The sequence below is a fragment of the Alexandromys fortis genome, unplaced genomic scaffold, assembly GCF_014885135.2.
Source record: "Alexandromys fortis isolate MF-2015 unplaced genomic scaffold, M_Fortis_MF-2015_v1.1 scaffold_31, whole genome shotgun sequence".
In the NCBI taxonomy this organism is placed as follows: Eukaryota; Metazoa; Chordata; class Mammalia; order Rodentia; family Cricetidae; genus Alexandromys; species Alexandromys fortis.
Genome location: NW_026067974.1, coordinates 2,432,021 through 2,455,114, shown reverse-complemented (window position 1 = coordinate 2,455,114; position 23,094 = coordinate 2,432,021). Strand labels below are relative to the sequence as shown.

Sequence of the window (23,094 nt, the reverse complement as noted above, 5' to 3'; positions counted from 1 at the left end):
CCTGGGGAGTCATGCCCGGCCTGGACGCCTTACTCAGCCCGGCTCATGTTGCCCAGGGATTGTTCCACCACCCCTCCACCTTTCCACTTCCTATTTCACGCTGTCTGCCACCCCTTCCAGTAACCTCTCCAGCTAGAGTTGCTCGCATGTCCTCTCTCTTCCAGCTACCAAAGAAAAACAAGAGACCTTCCAGATGAGTCTCAATCCCTTCGTGCTGCGTGCGCAGCACAAGACAGGTTTCCCCCAAAAGGAAATCATTTTTGATTTGACAGACTCTGGATTTTGATCTCCCAAATTCCCAGAATTAGAATTTTCCTTTGAAGGCGTAGACTCCAAGCATGGGGGAAAACATCAAAGAAATAAACTGCTAGTTATTCATAGTGTCAGCAATCACGATGTTCTTTGCTTTAATTTTTGTTTTTCTTTTCACGTTTGTTTTGTCGGTGGCATGTGTGTGTAGAGGTCAGAGGACACCTTTTCCGTTCTCTTCCCCCGTGTGGACTTCAGGGGAGATTTAACGACGATCGTCAGGCTGGGTTGCAAGTACCTTTAGTCACTGAGCCACCTCACTGACCCACGGTGCTCTTTTTATTTCTCTCACTGGAGGTTGCTCCTGATCATTGCCCACAATTTCTCTAAGTTGTCACATTGTTGTATCAGGGGACGTAAGTTATCAATCTGTTTGGATGGCAGAGCTCATATTTCTCTCGGCCTCCAGGAAAAGATGCACACATAAAATCTAATTTCATAAGGATTAAAATAGATACACATATAGACATATAATTACCTCTAATAACACACACATACACGGAATTTTTTAAACATTTTTAGTTATTGGAATTGTAGTCATTATTTATTTATTTATTGGAAATAGGTTTGTTTTCATACTGCATATTCTGATTATGGTTCCCCTCCCCCAAATCCTCCCAGATTCGCCCCGCTTCCCTACCCACCCACACTCTTCTCTTTCTTTCTCATAATAATACAATGACAATTTTTTTTAATGTACCTGTTGTAACAACTAAACCATGTCACGGTATATTATTTGGATTTTGATAAATCTTGCCTGAAGACCAGAGGCAAAGGTAAAACCACTAGAGGTCAGACAATGGTGACACATAATCCAGGATTTGGGAGAGGGAGACGGAGTCAGGTGGATCTGTGAGTTCAAGGCCACCCTGGGCTATACACGATCAATGCAGAAAGAAATTCAGGTGGTGATGGCTCACACCTTGAATTCCAGTCCTAGGGAGTCACACTCCCTTAATCCCAGCATTAGAAGGTAGTATAGTAGGAGGAGAGAGAGGCTTAGTGTGCAGTCGCCTGGCCTTGGTAGAGGTGAGACTTCTCTAGTGGCTTGGTTCCCTTGTTTTTCTGGTTTTCAGGTTGAACCCCAATTTCTCTCTCTGGGTTTTTATTATTCATGCTACAAAACCATACAAGGATCTAAAGCCTAATTAATACCCTTCTAAATAACTGTTACTTCTCTGGTCTCTCAGTGGGAGGCACTCATCCCATGGTATTGTGTGCACTATGGGTAGTGGTACTGCTTTCCATCAAGATGTGATCATAGTCCATCTATTAGTGGCCTTCAGTTTTATTTTTCACCTAAAGATGCTTCATGAATACTCTCCTCTTCCTCCCAGCTGAACTAATGGCTATTGGTGGATTCTAGGCGGTGGTCAGCTATTGTCTTCAGTTGTGTATCAACTAGCTAGTTCACCAGGCTCCAGTGGATAGTCCTAAAGCTGCGGTCAAACAGCATCCCCGGTTACAGAGTCATTCTGGCCTGGACCCCTGTATCACAAGGCAGTGGAAGGGTTTGGAACAGGATGAATATTTCTTAGACTGCAAATACACATTTTTAGAACCCTTTGTAGGTTAAGCTAGCGATGAGTTGTTTTTTTTCTCTTTTCCTTTTGAGTCTGTATCTTACCATATAGCACACTATGGCCTGGAACTCACCATGTAACCTAAGGGGTTCTCAAACTTGCAATTCTCTTGCTGTGGCCTACCAAATGCTGAATCAACCATGTCTGGCCCAGAAATCTTCTGTTTCTGATGCGACTGAGTGATCTGTTAATAAAACATATGACTGTTACAAGGTGACACTGAAGCCAGCAACTTACAGTCAGATTATACTAGTTTAAAAACTTCCTGTGGCTTTCACAAGTATCCCTAATTCCATGCTTAAAATTTCTGTCCCCTAAGAGTTATTAAGCCTTTAGGTATACATATATTGGGCAACTTGTCCCGACCAACAACTCTTAGCCAGTGAGGAAATACGCTCACTCTCATGTCAAGGGATCTGTGATCTAAAGGGAAGAAGAGACAAGGGATGAACAGTTCCCCATAGTTAATGTTTGGATAGAGATTGGCATAGAGCTGAAGGGCTGTCCTCAGGAGCCCCTGCAACTGTGCAGCCCTCCCCTCTTCACAGTCACTGAGAATCCTTGATTCTGAAGTAGACAGCTGAGGGTCCCTTCGACTCATTTCACCTTACCTTGATTCGACCAATCCCAAGTTCTCTAATTACCGACTCCCGTCTCTCCTCAGTGGCTTTATCAGAACAATTTCACTTCAATGGTTTCCAGGTGCAATGTAGACCGGGGCATGAGGAATTCTGGGCTAGATTATGAATGTGTTTATAGTTCAAATCACTCACTTCATCTAGTGAGGAAAGCCACGAAAGTCTGCCTTAGGCCAGAAACGTAGCCTTTGCCATTTGCATAAATAAGAGCCCCGCTTAGAGAGGAGAGGCATCCGGGTCTGAGGTGGATTTCTGAAATCAGGGCTCCGTTTACAAGGTCACTGTGTTGTGCTGTTATGTTAGCAATTATCACAGAGGAAGTTAGTCTGGGATCAGGCCCAGATTTTCCAAAGCTGGACTTGGAAGTGGATTTTCCTGTTGGTGACAGAAGGATTGACGCTTAGCAGCGCCTTTTGCGCAACCGCGGCAGGCCTGGTAATTCTGGAGTCTCACTGAGGATTCAGGATGGTGAGATTGCAGCCGAGCACAGTGGGTGTTCCACTGCTGATGCAGTGAGCTCTAGCTGGAAAGTGGGGGTCCGTCATTTTAACCCGTAACCCCTTTGTGTTGTGCTAGGTGGCTGAGGTAGCATTTGCAGTTGAGGAAGCGTTCCAGACTACATTAAACATTTAAGATTAAAGATAAAATTAAAGAGTATAGGCTGGCCATGGAAAGCACCCAATGCTAGCATTCTTCATGTGTTTAAAAGCTTCTTTGAGTCCAAGTGTGCTTGTTTGTTTCCTATGTGTTTTGTGTGTGTGTGTGTGTGTGTGTGTGTGCGCGCGCGCGCGCACTTGCCTATAAAGGCCACAGTTTGTTATCAACTCTTTTACTTCTGAGTCCTTCTCTCTCTCTCTCTCTCTCTCTCTCTCTCTCTCTCTCTCTCTCTCTCCTCCCCGCGCTCTCTCTCTCTCTCTCTCTCTCTCTCTCTCTCTCTCTCTCTCTCTCTCTCTCTTTCTTTTTTTGACAACCCCTTTCATTGAACCTGGAGCTCACCAACTGTGTATATTGTCTGGCCAGTGAATCCTTGGGATTTGCATTTTTTTTCTGTCCCCAAGCACTGCACAGCAGATGGACAGCACCCATCTAGGCTTTTCCATGGATCTAAAAGGATACAAACGCAGGTCCTCAGGCTTTTACAGCATTTCCCCAGGTCCCTCTTCTCTACCCTGAAGTAACCACTTCTCATTTCCATGCAAGTTACGTCTCTGTGGGAAAGGCTGTGCAGTGGAGCCCTCTCTTCAGCCCCTGTTCTTCCTTGTATTTTTTTCCTCTGAATAATTCTGGCTCCATTTCAGAACTGAAAAATGAAGCAATGGATAGATCCATTGAATATGGATGTTGAGTACACACTGAATATATATCTCCCAACTTGAAACTTAAAAAAAAAAAAAACAAATTTTATTCTGCCAAAGAAAAGAGTCTGTTTATTCCAAATAGGACCTCCTAAAACCTGGAACAGATTAAAATAATTAAGAAGTTTAATGTTGTTTATTTTTGAGTCAACAAAGTAAAGTGCTGTTGAAAAACAATTCTATTCCTCAGAATCAGAAAAGAGAGAAACAGAATGTAATCCAATTGAGTCAGGCTCCAGTGAATATTTTGACCCCACCCTATCAAAATGCCCTGGACCACAGCAGGCTGTTAATAAAAAAGATGCCATGGTAACATCAATGAGGTAGGCTTTTGATGTTATTCATTGCACTGTAAAAGAAATGGTTGGAGGTGGAGAGATGGCTCAGCAGTTAAGAGCACTGACTGCTCTTCCAGAGGACCAGTGAACTGCTAATCTAATTAATCTTACAATAAAAAATAACTGGAAACAAATATCAGTGTTAAAAACCTGAAAGAGCAGAGCTTCCTACGTCTATCGTTCCTCCATCCAAGATGGCTGAAACTCTCTCTCAGTTCGCCTTACTACTCCTGTTTTCTCTCTGTCTACAGTTCGCCAAACCTTTATGGTCAGCTAATGGCTAGCTCTGCCCTCTGACTCCAGGCAAGCTTTGTCAGAACACAATTAAAATGTCACACAACAGACCAGGCTAATTTCCCAGCACCCACATGGTGGCTCACAACCCCTTCTGGCCTCCATGGGAACTACGTGCAAGCCAAACACCCATACACATAAAATATGTAATGAAAACAACAATTAAAAACGAACCACTCAGATACCATTTTGTTTCAAGCTGGATGATAATCTATAAAGCCCAGATGGGAGGCACATTTTGGAATAATTTTGACAATGTACAAAAACTGACTATAATTTTTCAAGTCCTTTAAAATATTGTAGAATATAAACAAGTTTATAGACAAATGGCAAGACATAAAAACTAACATGGGAGGTCTGGAGCGGTGGCTCAGTGGTTAAGAGTACTTACTGCTCTTCCAGAGAACCTGGGTTGAGTTCTTTGTACTCTCATTGAACAGCTCACACGGAGCATAATTCTAGGTTTGGGAGACCCAGTGCCTTTTTATGGCCTCCACAGGTACTCAAACAAACATGGTATACACATACATACACACACATATGTACATATAAAATAAAATAATCAACAAAGAGCAGATGTCATGATCCTAGTATAATAGATATTCTATATGTGTACATTTAATTTTTACAAGAACTTCAGGCACTCACCAGATTTTTTTTTTTTTTTTGTCAACTTGGCCCAAGCTAGGGTTATTTGGGAAGAGGAACCTCATTGTGAAAAGGCCTCCATGAGATTGACTTGTAGGTAAGTCTGTAGTCCATTTTCTTAATTAGTGATTGATGTTGGAGGGCCCAGCCCATTGTGGGTGGTGCCACATCTGGACTGGTAGTCCTGTATGCTAGACAAAAGCAGACTGAGCAAGCCTAAGAGACAAGCTAGCAAGCAGCACTTCTAAACAGCACTTCTCCGCGGTCCCTGCATCATCTCCTGCCCCCGGGTTCCTGCCCTGTTTGAGTTCTACCCTGAACTCCTTTGATATGGACAGTGAAACGGAAGTATAAGAAAAATAAGCCCTTCTCTCCCCAAGTTACCTATGGTCAAGGTGTTTCATCCCAGCAATGGAAACCCTAAACTAAACGCCTCATGACATGGGTATTCTTTATTGCCTTTTTACAGATGAAGAAACTAAAACTTGAATAGATGAACTTAGATGACTTCATATTCCAGTATATAAGAAGCCAGTCTTGGAAATCCAGGCATCCTGATTTCAGGGTTATGGGTCTCCACAACCGAGGATTAAGTAAAGCAACTATCTGTTCTCAACAGCATCACCAACCCCCCAATAATCAGGAATGTCAGGGCAGCCTGAGGCTGCTCTGAGGTAGATGATACTCATTCTCGACCTAAATAGGAACGAGGCTCTGTGGCAAAACCAAAGTAGGCAAAATACTGGAAAGAAGTTTAATTAGATAAGTAAGAGAACTTGAAGGGGATGCTCAAGAATACTCTGTCATTTGGAGACTCGGCTTTTTAACGTGTCCCTGATGAGGCTCCTTGAGGAGAGAGAGGACTACTCAGCACTAATCCAGTTTCATTCACAGCCGTGGAACACATACAGGAGGGCAAAGACGCTGTCAACACCTCATGGAGCAATGTGGAAGATTCCAACACAGGGCAGGTTGCTGTAAACAGACCCTCCGAGCAACACAGAGCTGGACAGTGTGGGGTGAGACAGGTCTGTCTCGGCTGCCCACACATTTGTCTCCCTGGCAAATGCTCCCAGCCGTTCTCATGTTAGTCACAGGAAGCTACGCAGGTAATTGAAAAATCACCTGGGTCTTAAGGGCTCCTATGTCTATTGTGTTTTTATCATTTCATCCTACAGCAGAGGAAACTGAGGACCAAGGGCACTAAGATGGAACCCGATGACCAGTGTGTGCAAACCTATTCCAAGCACATAACATGGTGTGGATAATCAGGCTTTGTCCTCTCGGGGATCCAAAGTGAAGTCTCAATGGGACCAGACTTCCCCAGTGTCACTTTCCTTATCTTATAAAGCTGGAGTCATAACTCCTCCCACCCTACTGTCATTATGACGAAAGTAGTAAATGCGTCTCTCTTTGTAAACTCTAGAGTGCACTAAAATTCACTTTGCTCTTCACAAGTAAGCAGAAACTCTTCACTGACAGCCAACTCTATCTTTTTCCATCAAGGTTTTGCAATAAGACCTTTGAGCAATTTTATTTTATCTGGTTCTGAATGTTCCTTTCCTCATATCTCATCCTTTTCCTTCTTAAAATGTGCCTCTTATTTTAGTTAAGAGCAAATGTCAAACAGTTTTAGGTTTACAGAAAAAAAATGAAGAAGATTTTGCAGAACTCCCATGTGCACAGCTGCCTGCCTAGTCATTTTTTCTCTTTGTGAGTCTTCCTTGGGGCACACAGATGTGTGGGGCTTGCCTTCCATCTCAGCACAGAAAAGAAACATCTTAGTCTTCCCCATTCCTCTTCCATTGTTGTTATCTTCCACATCAAAGCAAAACTGCCAAAACTGCCCCACAAATGGCTTTCCCTACTCCGAGCCTGTTATTTCGATCACCCACTGAGTCAGGGTTGCCCAAGTCCTCTTGTGGTATAGGATCCAATGATAACTTCCCTGTCTTCATCTCATTTTTCTCTCGTCATCTGGTTTCACTCTCTTCCATACTGAAATCTCCTTTTTCCTGCTCCTGCACTCCACAGAGTCCACTGTTTGCCCTTTAATCTCTTTGGCCACCTAGTTTTCTGCCCCGTCTCTGAAGTTTGGCGTGTCTCTGCACATGGTTAGCGTTGCTTCCCTTATCTCTATTCTGTCTTTAGGCGATCTCACCTGGTTTTGTAGTTTCTATTTCCCTTATAGCCTGAGCGTCTACCCTGATATTCCGGTCCACATCTCTACTTCGAGAACATAATCACATCTTCACTTGCTAAGTTCAAACCTCTGCTTCACTGTCTGAGAAATATCTCAAGTTGTAAATAATCAAGCAAGAACTCCTTATCACTTGGTGCCCCCACCTGTTCCTTCCCAAGGCCCCACGTCAGAAATAGCGCTGTAAGAATGATCATTAGAGATGTCTCAATTTTCAAAATTGAGATGAATATTCTTCTACATATTTCTCATTTTCCCAGCACCCAATGATCACGTCTCAAAAGCCTCGTGATGCTATGCTTGATAGCTGTTAGCTGGGAGCGGGATGTCACAAGAAAGATACTTCATTTTCTTGAGGTTTCATTTTGAAGGCCGGAAGCTACTTCCGAGTCTTCAATGCTTAGGTCATCTACTTCTGGCTCCTTAACTGCAATGGAATTTGTTTAACAATAGCATAATATGGAGTTCCCATATCATATTGGACATTGGCATGCAGCCCTCCATGCAGACAGAGCACCAGAGATGGACTACATAGTGGCACTCCAAGGAAGTCCACCTGTGGTTCAGATAAGGGCCCTTATCTGGTTAATCATCACAAATCCTTGCTGATAGTGGATAAAGTCTTGATGTGCCATTGTTTGTGCGAGAAAGGTTTGGGGGTTGCCTGAGTATGAAAATGTAAATAGAAGAATCAACCATGACCCCCAGGCTTTGGGTCTAAGCCACTGAGAGAATGCTTGTGTCATTTAGAAGGAAAGTTTATGCTGGAAGAGGACAGGATGTAGGGCTTCATTGCAGTCTGACTTGTTCAGGAATATTTTGAACATTCTAAGGCAGAGATGCCCTTGAAAATTTCAAGGACAATGCTCAACAGGCAGCTAAAGATTCAGGTAGAACTGCCAAATTGTTTACTAAAACTGACAATAAATAACAATATATCTGGAGATGGGAAAATTTGTCTTCTGAGATGTGCACCGTGGAATTCAATAACCATATAAAAGGCTAAGTATTATACTATTTCGACAAATCTGTGCATTTGTTGTCTCTGATTATAAAAAAAATTTTTTTCTTCCTTTGGGAGGAAAGATCCTTCTAAAAACCAGAAGAATCCATAAAATGCCAAGCAAGTCAAAATGACCCGCCCACCCATCCCACCTTCTCTCCTAAGGTCTCTTGCTTTCTCCTTTCAGTGTGAAAACAGACAACCATGTCCCCCAAGGGGAGGCGGTGGGGGCACATAAATAGAGTTAAATCCTAACAACACAGCCCAAAACATTTCCTCTGAACTCATGCGCAATCTCACTTCATCTCCGCTGTGACTGAGGCCTCTGGTAAAGAGTTTACACATCTGGGCTTGATTTAAACATCATTGAGCAACACGGGCTCTGTCATTAGATCAAACGCAATGCTTTCTTTGGGTTCCGTGTCCTTTTTGGAGAGAGAGAGAGGGCTTTCTCTATGGGGAGTGTGCATGTGTGTGTGTGTGTGTGTGTGTGCATGTGTATGTGTGAAAATGGCCAGGTGCATGACCTTTGAGATTAAATGGAGTTTTCCAGCTCAGCTCTGCAGCTTTCCTTGAGCGTTACTGCTCCCCCCCCCCTTTTTTTCAGGAGTGCTGTAACAACTGTCTTCAAGGGTCCCTGACTCAGACAAGCCTGTGGGTGGAGGTGCTATAGTGGGTATCTGCCGGTGGACATGCTTTCTCCTTGCGCATCAGAATCCCACTGTCCCTCAGCACTCCCCTGTGTCCGAATCCTAGGTCGTGTCGTATTAAACCCTCTCTCTGAGGGAGTGCATGCTGTGTACCAGAGACGCTAAGCCATTTGCACACAAGGTCTCATTTCTCCTTTGCGTGGAATCACCTAGGGAAACAAGAACACCCAGTGCCCATATTTTGCAAGAAAGACACACTGGAAAGGGCTTAAGCAGCATGCTCCAACTACGCATCTAATGCAATGAACAGAATTAGCACTGCATCCTCACAGCTGCGCCTGCTATGTGCCTCCTTCGCTCACAGTGTTTTTCATCCCAGCCCTGGTTTCCTCTTGCAGAGCTGTTCTTCCTCTGTAACCCTGCTGTCAAATAGAACTTTCCACAATGTCAGAACTACCCCCCTTCAATAAAACATCTGCTATAGCCGTATAAAGTGACTGAAGACTTGGAATATGGTTCATCAACTAAGGAGCAGAGCTCTAAAATTTGTTTAATTGTTAACTTAAAGTGAATATCATGCATGTATTGGACACTGTATTGAAGCACCACTTTAGATGACTGCACCCATAGGATCCTGTCCGGTGCATTACGCCTGCACCATCTAGCAAGAGTCCTGCCATTTTCTAGTAGTTTTCTCCTATGGTTTTTGCTTCTGGAGTTCATTAAAAACCTCTCCCCAACTGCGATATCCTGCTCCAAACTTGTCACTGTAAGGACGACAGTATCTTTCTTGCATTGGTATGTCATGTGTGGCTCTTAAAGCAGAGGTCAGATACCAAAGTCACTGTGAAATGATAGCAATACACGTGTGGCACTGTGGTAAGGCCACAACTGAGTTATGAGATAATGATGTTTTCAGATGACCGGTTCATGTAGAGTACTTGGATGCTTTTTGTTGCTTGTTTGTTTTGGGGGTGTTGTTTGTTTTTTGAGACAGGGTGTCTCTGTGTAGCCCTGGCTGTTCTAGGACCCACTCTGTAGACCAGCCTGGCCTCAAACTCAGAGAGATCAGCCTGCCTTTGTCTCCCCAGTGCTGGGATTAAAGGCAAGCACCACCATTGCCCGGCTGTACTTGGAATCTTAAAAGCTGGAGTAACAAGGAATGAAAGTCCTAAGATGCCATAATACCTACATATTTCAAAGCTGAAATATCCCAAATATCCTCTACTTCTAGCTGGGAGGCTAATATTACATTTATTGCATCACTGAGTTCCCTGTAGGTTCTCACTGGCTGGGAGGCTGTGTGAGAAATGAATTAATCTCTTCTGTGGGGTGTTATAAGAAAACCGTTTTAGCCAAGTATCTGGGGAAGCATGGGGGTCTGTGAACCCCCTTCAAATGACCAGACTAGATATGTCAGAAACGGCAAATGCTGTTTTAATATGATAGCCATAAGGGACCTAAGGCTCCTTGGCTTGCAGAGCAAACTACTTCTGACTTGGTCAGGGTTGCTCACCTTAATTTAACATTCTGAGAACCCATGCTTCTCCCCGCATACTGTGTAATGCTTCCTAAGAGAAGACAGATGATTACATTGACAGGAGTGAAGAGGATGGGGGCTGCCTAAGCGGACAACGTGAAGTCATTGTAAATTAAAAACAAAACACGAATCCAGGAGTCCAGAACGGAGAAGGGAAGTTTTATCTAATTCTAGCCAGTTGATGTCATCATAATCAGATCTGTGACTGACTGGCCAGGAGACCGGGGGAAACGGGGGAGATGGAAGAATTCAGATACTCTATCCTGCATTAGCTTCAGCCTTATGTGTGCGCGACAAGGTTAGCGAGAGCAAATAGATGTGTCTGAGCCTTAGCCTGGACCATTTCCCCGCGGAGATGGTTCTGCAGTCCCAAGGAGAGACCCACCATGAGTTTAATCCCCCGGCATTCTTCTGGACCTCTCCCTCCCCCAGCCAGACTTTCTGTGGCCTCCCAAGCTCACCCTGGGCAGTGGTGACGTTTCGCAGACTTCCAGCTCATCTGTGTTCAGGAATGGGAGGGTCGGGGCCACTGACACACACCAGTATCCTGCAGCCTATTATTTCCTGCCTGCCCTGGCTCCCCTCCAAGCCTTGACATGACAGGTGGATAAGTTCACAAGAAAGCTCGCAATGGGCCAGTTTTCCAGGAATGCCGCTGTTAGCTAGATTCACAAACTGCCTACCACCCTGAACTGAATGGGGAGACAGTTGAATGGGGCCCTGTTGGTTTTTTTATACCCCCGTTCTATTCCCCACCCCACCCCACCCCCATCTCCTGCTTGGATCCTGTGATTGTTTTGGCTAGTACGAACAACTCCCTACTTAGGCCTCAAGGTTTCCAAATATTTTCAACAAATGGGTAAGGAACAAACATACTCTTCTTGTGTCTGGTTTACCAAACTAATGACCCACAGTTAGGGAGTTCCCAAACTAGTGGCCCACTATTGAGGACTGGGAGAGGAGGCTGCTGTGGTGGTGTAGGAGGTCCTCTGTCTTTGTGTTGCTTTCACTGGTTCCTAAAGAAACTGCTTTGGAGACAGAACCCACATGTAGCCTCAAGCAAGGTAAGGAACCAGGGTGCAGCCTCAGGCTTTCCTCCCCTAGGCCTTTAAGTAGCAGGGAAATATGTGTTTGGTTATTTGAAACACACTATATTTTTGTTGTTGTTGCCTACAGCTGGATGGGTATCCTGGTGCTCCAGCTGTTGGCTCTCACAGATATGTCTTCACTGATGTATTCATACTATCTTCTTATATGTCTCTTTCTCTGGACTGTTGAACCACAGGGAGTGAAGATATTCTCGGACTTATTCCTCAGTGTTCTTTTTATGAGAATATTTATATGTCATATTCTTGCTCAAGTTTGGTTTTAGGAAGAATTTTACATTTTTCCTTATGGAGTTTTGTAATAAATTAATAGCTGCGTGACATTAATTTTCATAAAGCTTCCAGGAAAATAAAAGTAACTACCTCATCAAAAAAAAAAAAAAAAGAAAGAAACTGCTTTGGGCCTGTTGACAGGACAGAACTTAGGTAGGCAGGGAAAATTAAATGGAACACTGGGAGGAAGAAGGCAGAGTCAGAGAGATGCTATGGAGCCACTGCCAGAGTCAGACGTGCTGAAACTTTCCTGGTAAGCCACTGCCACATGGTGATACACAGATTAATAGAAATGGGTTAAATCAAGATGTGAGAGTTAGCCAATAAGCGACTAGAGCTAATGGGTCAAGCAGTGATTTAATTAATACAATTTCGTGTGTGTTTTTGGAGGGGCTAAGCAAGCCGGCCCTCTGGGACGAACAAGCGGGCCTTCCTTGCAACACTGTGGAGCACAGGATGAGTGAGTTTGTGGCCTCATCCTGAGTTAGCAAGAAATGTTCCAGGCCCTTAGGAATCTGAGGTGGAAGGTGGAGGTGGCGAGAAGCAGAGAAGATCATGGCGGCCCAGCATGATATACAAAGCTGGACCAAATTTGGGGAAAGAGATTATTTCACTGAATAGGGCCTGGAGATTACAAAAATGTCTGAGCTTCCAATAGACATATGATTTCATCTCCCAAGTGAAATGATGAGTTAATAGCATAAGCAATCTTGAAAATGCTTCTTGTCCACTGCCTTACACCGATCAATTTAAAACAAACCCCAAGGCGTCATACACTGCATGCTCTACCTAACAGAGCACACACTGTGGGGCGATTGGTGGCTCCCCTGTACTGAGAGGGAGAGAGCCAGGCAGAATGCAGGAATAAGTCTGTCTTAGCTCACAATCAAGAAAGAGAGGGGCTCAAGTGAATGATAATTTATTGAATAATGAATATCATAGAGGCCTGTGCAAATACTGTGCCCATTCAAAGGAAGGAGACACAGGAAAGGACACCAATTCCAGGGAGGTGAGAGCTGCTCTTTTTCCTCTTCTGGGTAAGCAGAGCCAGGAGGACCCAGACCCGGCCCACTGGGCTGTAAAGTAATAGGATCTGCTAATGGAAGGAGTGGTTAGAAATGCGATTTAGGATAAAATGACAATGTTAAGGCCAGAGCAAACATCTGTTTTATATGGAACATTCATTGCGCTGTAAGTAGTCCCCCAGACCTTACCACTGTAGTTGGCATTTTCAGAAGCCTATAGAAAGTTCTCCTTAAGTTATAAGTTTCTTGAAGGCAACAGGATTGTTGTCTTGCTTTTTTAGCTTTTGGAGTGGGTTTTTTTTTTTGTCTTTATTTTTATTCTTAATCTTCCTATAACCACATGTTCAATTCATTCTTAACATGCTTTCTTCCCTCTGGCATCTTTTAGGAAAAGATCTTTGGTGTCCCTTTTACTCCCATCAAGAATGTCTATGATCTCTTGACTTTGTTTTACTGGTGATTTGTTTACCTTTTAAAAGTTAATTCTGATTCCTAGAGAACTGAGTATGATATTATACTTAAGGCCTGGAACAATCTGGAAAAATCCCAAGGAGGTATGAAAGAACCTGAAAGCACCGAGCAGCAACCTCAGTGTGAGCTAAAGACAATCGTGGGAGTCAGAGATGGAGAAGGAGGTCCTGTCTGGCAAGTCCGGGGAGCCGGACTCCCTCACCCCCTCACCTAGCTCCCAGACTCCACAACCTTTCCCCCTGCATCCTATCGATTACAAGTTCTGAGATACACCTAAATATTTACCTGGAGATTCTAAACAGTATTATGGTGGGTGCATATGTGAAGTAATTTTGTATTTAAGGAAACGTAATAATAAAAATGCAGAAACTGCTTTCTATTGCCTTGGGTTATGATTCTTGAGACACAAACAAGTGTGTGCTGAAAACCTCTGGGAGGGTGAGATAGGTCAGTGCGTAAAGGTGATGCTTTCAGGTCTGAGGGCAGGAACTTGATCTGCAGACCCAGATGGTAGAGAGAACATGTTCCTGCAAGCTTTCCATTGACTCACACACACACACACACACACACACACACCGGGGGGGGGGGACGGAGAGATAGAAAGAGGGGGGGGGGGGGGGGGGGAGGAAGGGAGAGAGACAGACACAAAGACACAGATTTGGTGTTTTGTAGAACATGACCAGCAGTGTATAAAAAAGTACTGACATGATTCTTGAGCATTAATGTGCTCAAAATCCACACGAATTGCTCTAAAAATAAGGAAACATAATCCCAAATTAATTCATTGGGTGGGACAGTCACCACTGATAACGAATATTACAGAGGGACAATTAGGCAGTCGGTGCTCCAGAGGAACACTCGATAATTCACATCACCTGCATCATTGCCAAAAATAGTAAACTCTTACTCTGGCTAAGATTTTACATTTCACAGATGATGGGGAACATAATGTTTATTACTTAATTCTTAATGATAAAATGGTACAAAATAAGTTTCTAACGTATAGAAATAAATGAAAATAGAGGATCAACAGTTGTATTAAATGACTTTTTAAATTTTATTGAAGTGTATTTCCATATGTCTGTGGGACTATATCCTTCATGTGTGTGGCTGCCCATGGGGGTTAGAACAGGCCATACAATCCCCTGGAGCCAAAATTGTGCGTTGTGGTAAGCTTCCTGATGTGGGGCCCTAGATGCTGAACTCCGGTACCCTGATGTGGGGCCCTAAAGGTTGAGCTCAGGTACCCTGGAAGAACAACAAACACTTGTAACCATGGAATCATCTATCTCCCCAGCGTTTAAATCACACCACAAAAGTACAACCAGTAAAGCACAGCACCCAAAAAGTTCTGCAGGACAAAGGAGCCCAGACAAAAGACTTATTAGCCATGTGGAAGATTTATTTTGTCTTTGATTTAAAAAAAATTAAGACAATTATTCAGTAAAGTGACTGTAGATGTTGTTAAAGTATTGTGTCTGACAGTAACTCTGAGAAAAGAATGCTGGATACATTCGCTGTAAAGGAACAGCACATGTTGGAATATAGTATATGTTTTATTTCAACTTGAATACTGCAAAACGAGCACATGTATTTAAATAGCACAAAGTTCCCCACAAATCTGTGCAATTGTTATATGTCAGTTAAAATTGATAATGTAACAAAATCTATGAGGGACTCTGGGACATTTGAACACTAACTAGGCTTTGGTGGGGTTGGGGGGGTTCTTTTTTTTTTAGTAACTTCATTAATATTTTTATGTATGAATGCTCTGTCTGCATGTACATCTGCAGGCCAGAAGAGATCATTAGAGCCCATTTCAGATGGTTGTGAGCTATCATGTGGTTGTTGGGAATTGAACTCAGGTCCTCTGGAAGAGCAGCCAGTGCTCTTAACTGCTGTGTCATCTCACCAGCCCCTGTTCTTGTTTCTTTCTTCTTCTTCTTCTTTTTTTTTTTTAATTCAGTATGGAGCCCTAGCTAGTTGAGAACTAACTATGTAGAACAGGGTGAAATTCACAGGTAACCTTGGCCTTTGGTTCTCAAGTGCTGGGATTAGAGATGCACATGCCAGGCTAACCAGATATTTTATATAAAGAAACGATATTTTTTCAATATGAGATATACCAGCAAATGAGCTTTCCCGGAGTTTCATCACTTAGAGATACACAATGTCACGTTGGCAGATGAAGTGATGTCCAGAGTTGGCCATAAAACACTCAGAAATGGAGATTGGAATCAAATTAGGTTGCTCATAGATTGAGTTATTAAAGATGAATAACAGTAATGGCGATCCATTCCAATAGAACATTGTAATCAATTCTGTTTTGGAAATATAATATGTTTGAGATTATCCAAACAGAAGGAACTTGAAATGCAGATTTGTGGGTATCCTTGTGATTTTTTTTTTAAATGATTGTGACAAACACAGAAAGTAACTAAAAGTAAATCAGGAAATGAAATCAACTCACACTGCCAGGTCACAGAGCATCACTGAGGGGAGTCTGGGCAGGAACTGAAGCAGAAACCCTAAAGGAAGGCTGCTTACTGGCTAGCCTTCTGGCTTAGGCTCAGCTAGCTGTCATCTACAGTATAGGACCACCTGCCTAGGGACAGGCCTGCCCACAGTGTGCAATGACCTTGTAGTCAAGACAATGACCCTGTAGACATGTGCACAAGTCAATCTGATAGAGGCCATTTTTTAATGGAGGGTCCCTCTTTCCATGTGACTCTAGGTCGTGTCAAACTGAGAATAAAATCTTACCCCCAGCATATCAGGCTTTGTGTGTGGGAAATCCTGACACCATCCATAACAATCTCTGAGTATGACAATCATTCGGAGAGCAGGTGCCAGCATTCTTTCAGGATTTGGGCTCTGGGAGGGTTCTCAAAGGCTCATCTGTTGAACCAAGGCTCTTTCTGTGATCACGTAACCCTTCGTGAATGTCTTCTTACTAGTCACACAGGCGGGAGAGATACTGCCAGGCCTTTCAGGAAGCGAGACGTTAAATTGGTATCAGCTCTCACTCCACCCCTTCTCTAAAGAAACAATGTTATCCTGAAAAGGGAAGGTAACCAAAGGTGCCAATCCACCTTAGTGCTGGCAGCTGGCATCACAGGGCACAGACTACACATGCCCTGGAACTGAGATGTGGAAGACAGGGCTCGCTGCCTCATAGAGCACACAGACTAAACACAGAAAGAACAGTCAGGTTGTAATTTCATGGAATATGGGCTACCACCCCAGCTGTTTGCTTGCAGGTGGCTCTTGGTGAAAATCAACAGTTAAAGCTGCTCCCAGCTGTGTTCCCCGGGCTAACAACATGACTGGTGTTGACGCACAACTCTGGAGTTCTGCCAGCGCTAGGAGTCTTCCAGAAGAATCTCTTGCTTATCATGAGAGGTTCTGGGCTTCTGCCTGGAGTCAGCTCATCTCAGGGAAGGTGGATAAAATGACTGCACCCTGGCCTCCCCCAACACAGGTCATTGTGGTATGGAATCTCCTTACCTTTCCGGCTCAGTCTAAAGAGACTTCATCATACAGCACTGGTAACTTGTGGACTAGCCAGATGGGCACTGCTCATATCCTACATTTTTGCAGACAAAGACCCTGAAGTTTAAGGTCTCAGCTACTTGCCAAGGACACTCAGGTCAGGGTCAGAATTCTGGTACCCTTGTTCTAGACTTTGTGCGTTTAAACACACCCTTGATGCAATCAACTTTCACTTTAATCCACATCCTTCTCCTATCAATATGTGTTGTGTGTGTGTGTATGTATGTATGTGTATGTGAACATCTTCCCAACATCATTCTCCCAAAGAAATTCTCTTCCCTTTTACTTAAGCTGCACCCATTAAAGAGCTGACTCAGCTTCAACAACCCTGTCCAATACCTTTGTCAGGAAGCCTTTCAGAATTTCTTCCACAACTCCCGTTCCCAAAAGCTTTATAACATTCTACTGGGGGAATTTTTGACACTCGTATTTGTTTCCTCACACACACGTGCATATGTGTATGTGTGTGATAGGTACCTGTGAGTGTGGGTATGTGCTTACATGTGTTGACCAGAGATTGACTACAGGTGTGTTTCCTCGACGATACTCCTCACCTTTCTCTGAGTCCCTCGCTGAACCTGAAGCACATTGATTCAGCTAGACTGGCTGGCTGAAAATCTTCAGAGATCCATCCATTTCTATGATTCAAGCTCTGGGCTACAGGCCAGCGACACCCAACCTCGCTTTCTTCTTGAGTGCTGGGAAGAGGAACATAGGATTTTCAGTGTACCATATGGGACGTCACCCTAACCTCTTGTTTGTTTGCTTGCTTGCTTTAGTTATATACCATTACAAACATATAGATATTTAGCTACTTATATACTTGTTATGTTACACTAGTTTCCTCTATATTTTGCATGTAGCACTGACTTAAATGTGTCTGGCTAAATGTGTTCAATCTGAAATATACATAATGTAGTCTCCTCTGTCAAAATAAGCTTAAATGCACAAAGGAAGTTAGACAATGCAAAGCAGTAATGTCTGTGGTTCATCCCCGAATAATTAAAACCAAAACATCTTGAGCAACGTCATCATTTATGCCCTTGCTACTCTGGATGTGCACAAACTGAACTGGTTGGGAACGAGTGGCCACTGTGTTTCAAACAGCTTTGCTTCACACAGAGGTGGGTGAAATGCCCAGGAAGTAAACCTGCTTGCAAGGCCACTCCTGACCTTTCTTGCCCTTTGTAATTATAGATTGGATTGGGTGTGTGCGGAGGGAAAGGGCAGCCCTCTGGGGAGATTAATGAGATGGTCTGAAGGATGAAGATCAAAGCACAGCCTTGGCTGCAGACCACGCCGTGGCTCTCTGATCTCTGTACCCCGGGAACCCCCTGTAACCTCACGTGGCATTCTGTACCCCTTCCTGGGGTCAGCATTCTTCTCCAACACTCTGTCCCCACTCCGTGCTTACTTCTCAGAGGCTTCTTTTCTGTGTCTGACCACACCCAGCTCTCTGGCCACCAGACAGCACCACCAAGAACAGTTTTACAGATTCAGTAAGAAACTGCTTTCCACTTAGTATGGAAACCCAGGCAATGTGTGTTCAAACTTCCATCAATTATTTAATTGACAGATGCTATTGAGCCTCTTTATGCAATTTCTAATTCCTCTAACTTATGCTGAAGTCATAAATCTCATAGACGGTCCCCTTTAAATCACCTATGGCTTGTTACCTGGGATTTCCAGTGACATTTTCTAGTGGCGAGTGAGTTGCTGGTAGGGTGAAGTTACACCGGCAATGGCCCTGAGCTCTACTGCACAATCAGGGATAGATCTCACGGGCTTCATGATGCCGCCTCTGCATTCTCCTGGTTCCAGTTTCTGTTTGGGAAGTTTCCTTAATGACTTAATTCTTTAAGAGAAGAAAACCATGTGTTTTTGTTTTTTTCTGAAAGTCTGCCTTCTAGTGAAGTTCATGTTTGTTTTTGAGACTGTGATAATCCCCCAAGAGGCACCTGTGCCCATCTTCGTTATAATCCGCTTCTCCTCTTGATTTTTCTTGACCCAGCTCACTGAGCAGGTGTTGTCTACCTGCTGGGTGGCTCTCAAGTGCCATCCGTGGAGCGGCCCGAGAATCTTGGCCACTGCCCTACTGAATGCTCAGACTCCCTTCGTAACCATTTAAAAATATGCTGTTGTAGCAGTGGTTCCAAGTTCAAGGGTTTTATTTTCACTGGGTGCTTCAAATATCACCACCGTGCTCCAAATAGAAGCCAGGGTGGCGGCTTGTCTATTAAAATTTGTGTTTGGCCATTCTTTACCTTTCCGCTTCTGCATTCCTCCCCTACCCCATACTGACACTGCCCCCCCCCCATTGGAAATGCATCTGTTTGGGAGAAATTACTGACTGAAGGAACCAAGAGCTTTCTCCTGGTAAACATTTCCCTGGAGCAGCATCGATAACCTCTTGGGCTCCCATGACTGACATAGTAAACCAGTTTGTCCTCATTCTGGAGACCTTCCAGTTTGTTACAATTGTTCTCCTGGAGGAAGACACGCTCGAAATCCCCGTTTCAGACCCTGGGTGAAAAGGTGAGACAAGAATTGTTTGTCACAGATGTTTTACCTGTGGGCCTTCAGGCTGTCTGAGAGTTTTCCTCAAGTCCGCTGGGCAGGTGGCCTTGCCATTCTATCCACAGCTTGTCATGAGCAAACCAAGTATTAAATACAATTCTGCTTGGCGGGGAGTTACTCTGTGCAATGACAAGCCCTGACGAGTGTCCCTTGGACGCTGCTCTTGGGAAGGTCATCTTTTCCCAAATCTTCTCTCATTCTGTGGGTGAGAAACTTTTTGTGTGTCTACAGAGACCTTTAAAGAACCGGGGAAGGCAAACTAAGTGTAAAGAGCCATTGACTGGGCGCAGCCCCGTGGATGGTGAAGCGGAGACAAAAAGCCTGGCTGAGAAGTGTCAGGCATTCCTCTCATTCTGCTCTGGAAAAGGTATTTCTTTAATCCGCCTTCTCGATTATTTATGGAGCTGTGTGTTTCCTCTTAATTGTCAGTTGGGCAAAGCCCTTCTGCTGTAAGGAGACACCCTAGCATTTGTCGAGACCTTAGGCAAAGTGATTGACACTAGATCCCGGAGTCAGATGTCTCCAGTGACGCAACTCGTTCTCCCAGCAGCGGAAAAGCTTCCTGCCACGATTAAGTTAGAACTGTGGAAGTGCTAAAATGTGTGGGTAGCCTTCCTCTGATGCAAGAGCTGTTATTATTGAGCCTGCTTGCAGAGGAGTGTAGCAACACGAACCCTACCTCCAACGGCTCGACTCCCTCTGACCTGGCTACTTAACAGCCCAAGTCAGTGTGCTCTGTGCATGGGTCAGGCGCTGGAATTACTGAAGACCACATTCATGCCTCCTCCAAACTTACAGTGTTGTTTTGCTCTATGCCTATACCTTTTTCTTCTTGGTCCATAAAGCAATAGGATCACCATTTATTTATGGATGGCGATGTCCGAGGCCTCACTAAGGATTTGAGGCAAGGGAAGCAAGTAGCAATCCATTCTGCATTTGCACTTCAAACAGGAGCAGTCACCTGCTGGCTTCCCTGGATGGGAAGCCGAGGGGAGCAAACATAGAATTCTCTTTATTTTGGGTGTAGCCTACAATCTCCAAAGCAAATGGTGGAGAAGTCGAGAATAAGGAGTGAGAGATCACAGGCTGACCCATTCCTTGTTAAAGCAGCACAAAGGCTTTCTTAACTCCATGCGCCCCAATGGTCCCAGAGCCTCTTAATCTGTAGGGGTCCTAGGCCAAGTGTGCATCTAGAAGATGATTGCCTCTCAGTGGTTACATAAGGATCACTCTCAGTTACTAATGACAAATTCATTCGTCTATGTTGAACCACAACTAAAGCAATGATACCCCAAAACGGTCATGGGCCATAAAATTTTTGGATTAAGTTGAAAATGATGGAGAAACAGACCAGGGACTGGCTTGCACCCCCATTACTTGGAAGATTAAGACTCATCGAGGTGCTTTCAAATAACCATGGGTTCTTTGTTCTTATTCTGTCTTGATGCCTGAGTCCCGGAATCCAAACATGGATGGTTAATATTCAGATTGGGAAACTGGCAGTATAGGATCTTGTTGCTTTTCTAGAAGATTTATGTTTGATCTACCTTTACCAGCCTCAATGCAGATCAATTGCAATGCACAGTATCAATTACCAGGTTACCATTTGAATTTCTAGTACCTAGGTGTGTTTGGCAGGTTGTTCATGATCTGCTGACGCTGGACAAACGAGTCAACGGGTCAATGCATGACTGGAAACAAACGCGGTGCCAGGTTGCTGCCCTGAGTCAGCAGCTTCGAAGCGAAGTGGTGTCCTATTCTGGTGTTTCCTGGAATTGTGTGTATGTGTGTGTGCGCGCATGCTCATGTGTATGGGCAGGTATATACAAAGGCCGGAGGTCAATGTCCAGTGTCTTCCTCAATCGCTTCCCATCTTTTTCGGGCTGAAAATCCATCTTTCTGCTGATTGGTTCGCCCAGAGGTGTGGGCTCGATAACGACCTCTCGATCCAGTCAAGACATTGTTCAAAATTAACCACCGCACCCCACCCTGCCTCCCTTGGCAGCCTGAGGTGGGCTCACATTCGGAACTCTGAATACCCTGCATAGGAAACTCTAGGAGGTTGAGAATAAATGCATCATTTTAGATTCTGTGTTTGCTAGCTGGAGAAGGTGTCTTGGTGTTTATAAAATACTGAAAAGATGTGGAGGTCCTCTTCAGAGGACTTGGCTGCAGATGTAAGCGATTCAGTAATTGTTTCCCCTGACCCTGCACTGCTCAGATCCTACGGAGGGCGTTTATTCCAGTGTGAGGCATTCAAAGTTTACTTGTATCCCAGAGAACAAGTGGATAGACGGCTGAGTTCCGCACTTAGGATCCAGGCCCTATTCTGTATGTGTGTGTAAGCATGAGCGTGTTTAGGCATCCATGCATACGCAAGTGTGTGTTTTTAAGCCCATGTTAATGAACATGGAGGCCACAGGATAGCCTCGGGTGTTATTCCTCAGCTGTGGTCTATCTCATTTTTGTTTTCAGACATAGTCTCTCATTGACCTGGAGCTCACCCAGTACATTAGGTTGGCCGGATAGTGAGCCCCAAGGATGTTCTTGCCTTTACCCTCTCAAGGAGCAGAAGGAGGGAGAACATGAGCAAGGAACTCAGGACCGCGAGGGGTGTGCCCACCCACTGAGACGGCGGGGTTGATGGAATAGGAGCTCACCAAGGCCAGCTGGACTGGGACTGATGGACCATGTGATCCAACCGGACTCTCTGAATGTGGCTGACAATGAGGGCTGACTGAGAAGCCAAGGACAATGGCACTGGGTTTTGATCCTACTGCATGTACTGGCTTTGTGGGAGCCTAGTCTGTTTGGATGTTCACCTTCCTAGACCTGGATGGAGGGGGGAGGACCTTGGACTTCTCACAGGGCAGGGAACCCTGACTGCTCTTTGGACTGGAGAGGGAGGGAGAGGGAGAGTGGGGAGAGAGGGAGAAAAATGGAAGGAGGGGAGGGAGTGGAAATTTTTAATAATAATCAAAAAAAACCAAGTACATGCTACCACACTTGACTTTTTGACATAAATATGGGATGGGAAATTGAGCTCAGACCTTCATGCTTGCAAAGCAAACACATTGCCAACTGAGCTCTCTCTCCAGCCCCTTGCCCTCTTCTATACTGGTGGCGTGTTGCCCTTTAGTTGGCTTAATCCAGGACTCAATCTCCTGATCTGTAAAATGAATTCATAGTAAGATCGACTTCACGGGGCTGTTGTCAAGACCAAACGAGATACTCCGTGGGAAGTTCAGATCATGAAGTTTGGGGTGTTAGAGCAAGCCTGATGCAGGCAGCTCTTCGGATCATGAACTAAACTCTGAGGCTCTAATCTGTTTTGTTGGTTTCCAGAGAACTTCTAAGGACCTTATCTCTTTGTGATTTGTTCCGTCCAAGTCCAATCTAAATCCCGTTCTTTTTTTTACCTCTTGTCTGATCTTAAGCCTTCTCTTCCCGAGTGCAGATCAATTTTCAGTACCATGTCCTCTTTCCCAAATAGATACTTCAAAAGATGGAGTGATTGAGATGAAAAAAATAG

At 44.3% G+C, this 23,094-nt stretch overlaps 1 long non-coding RNA gene across 7 annotated transcripts; it reads right to left on the bottom strand.

The window, feature by feature from the left end:
* Window positions 1-962: 962 nt before the first annotated feature.
* LOC126510407 (uncharacterized) lies at window positions 963-20,410 on the bottom strand. 7 transcript variants are annotated; one of them, XR_007594372.1, is made up of 5 exons: window positions 18,662-20,410; window positions 16,197-17,683; window positions 3,647-3,830; window positions 2,504-3,110; window positions 963-2,076 (listed from the first exon to the last, which is right to left on the bottom strand). It is a non-coding gene; the product is annotated as an uncharacterized lncRNA (long non-coding RNA). The 7 variants fall into 7 exon arrangements; XR_007594378.1 differs by having other exon boundaries at window positions 963-3,110; window positions 16,197-16,490; window positions 17,540-17,683; XR_007594377.1 differs by having other exon boundaries at window positions 963-3,110; window positions 16,197-16,419; window positions 17,540-17,683.
* Between the last annotated feature and the right edge of the window lie 2,684 nt (window positions 20,411-23,094).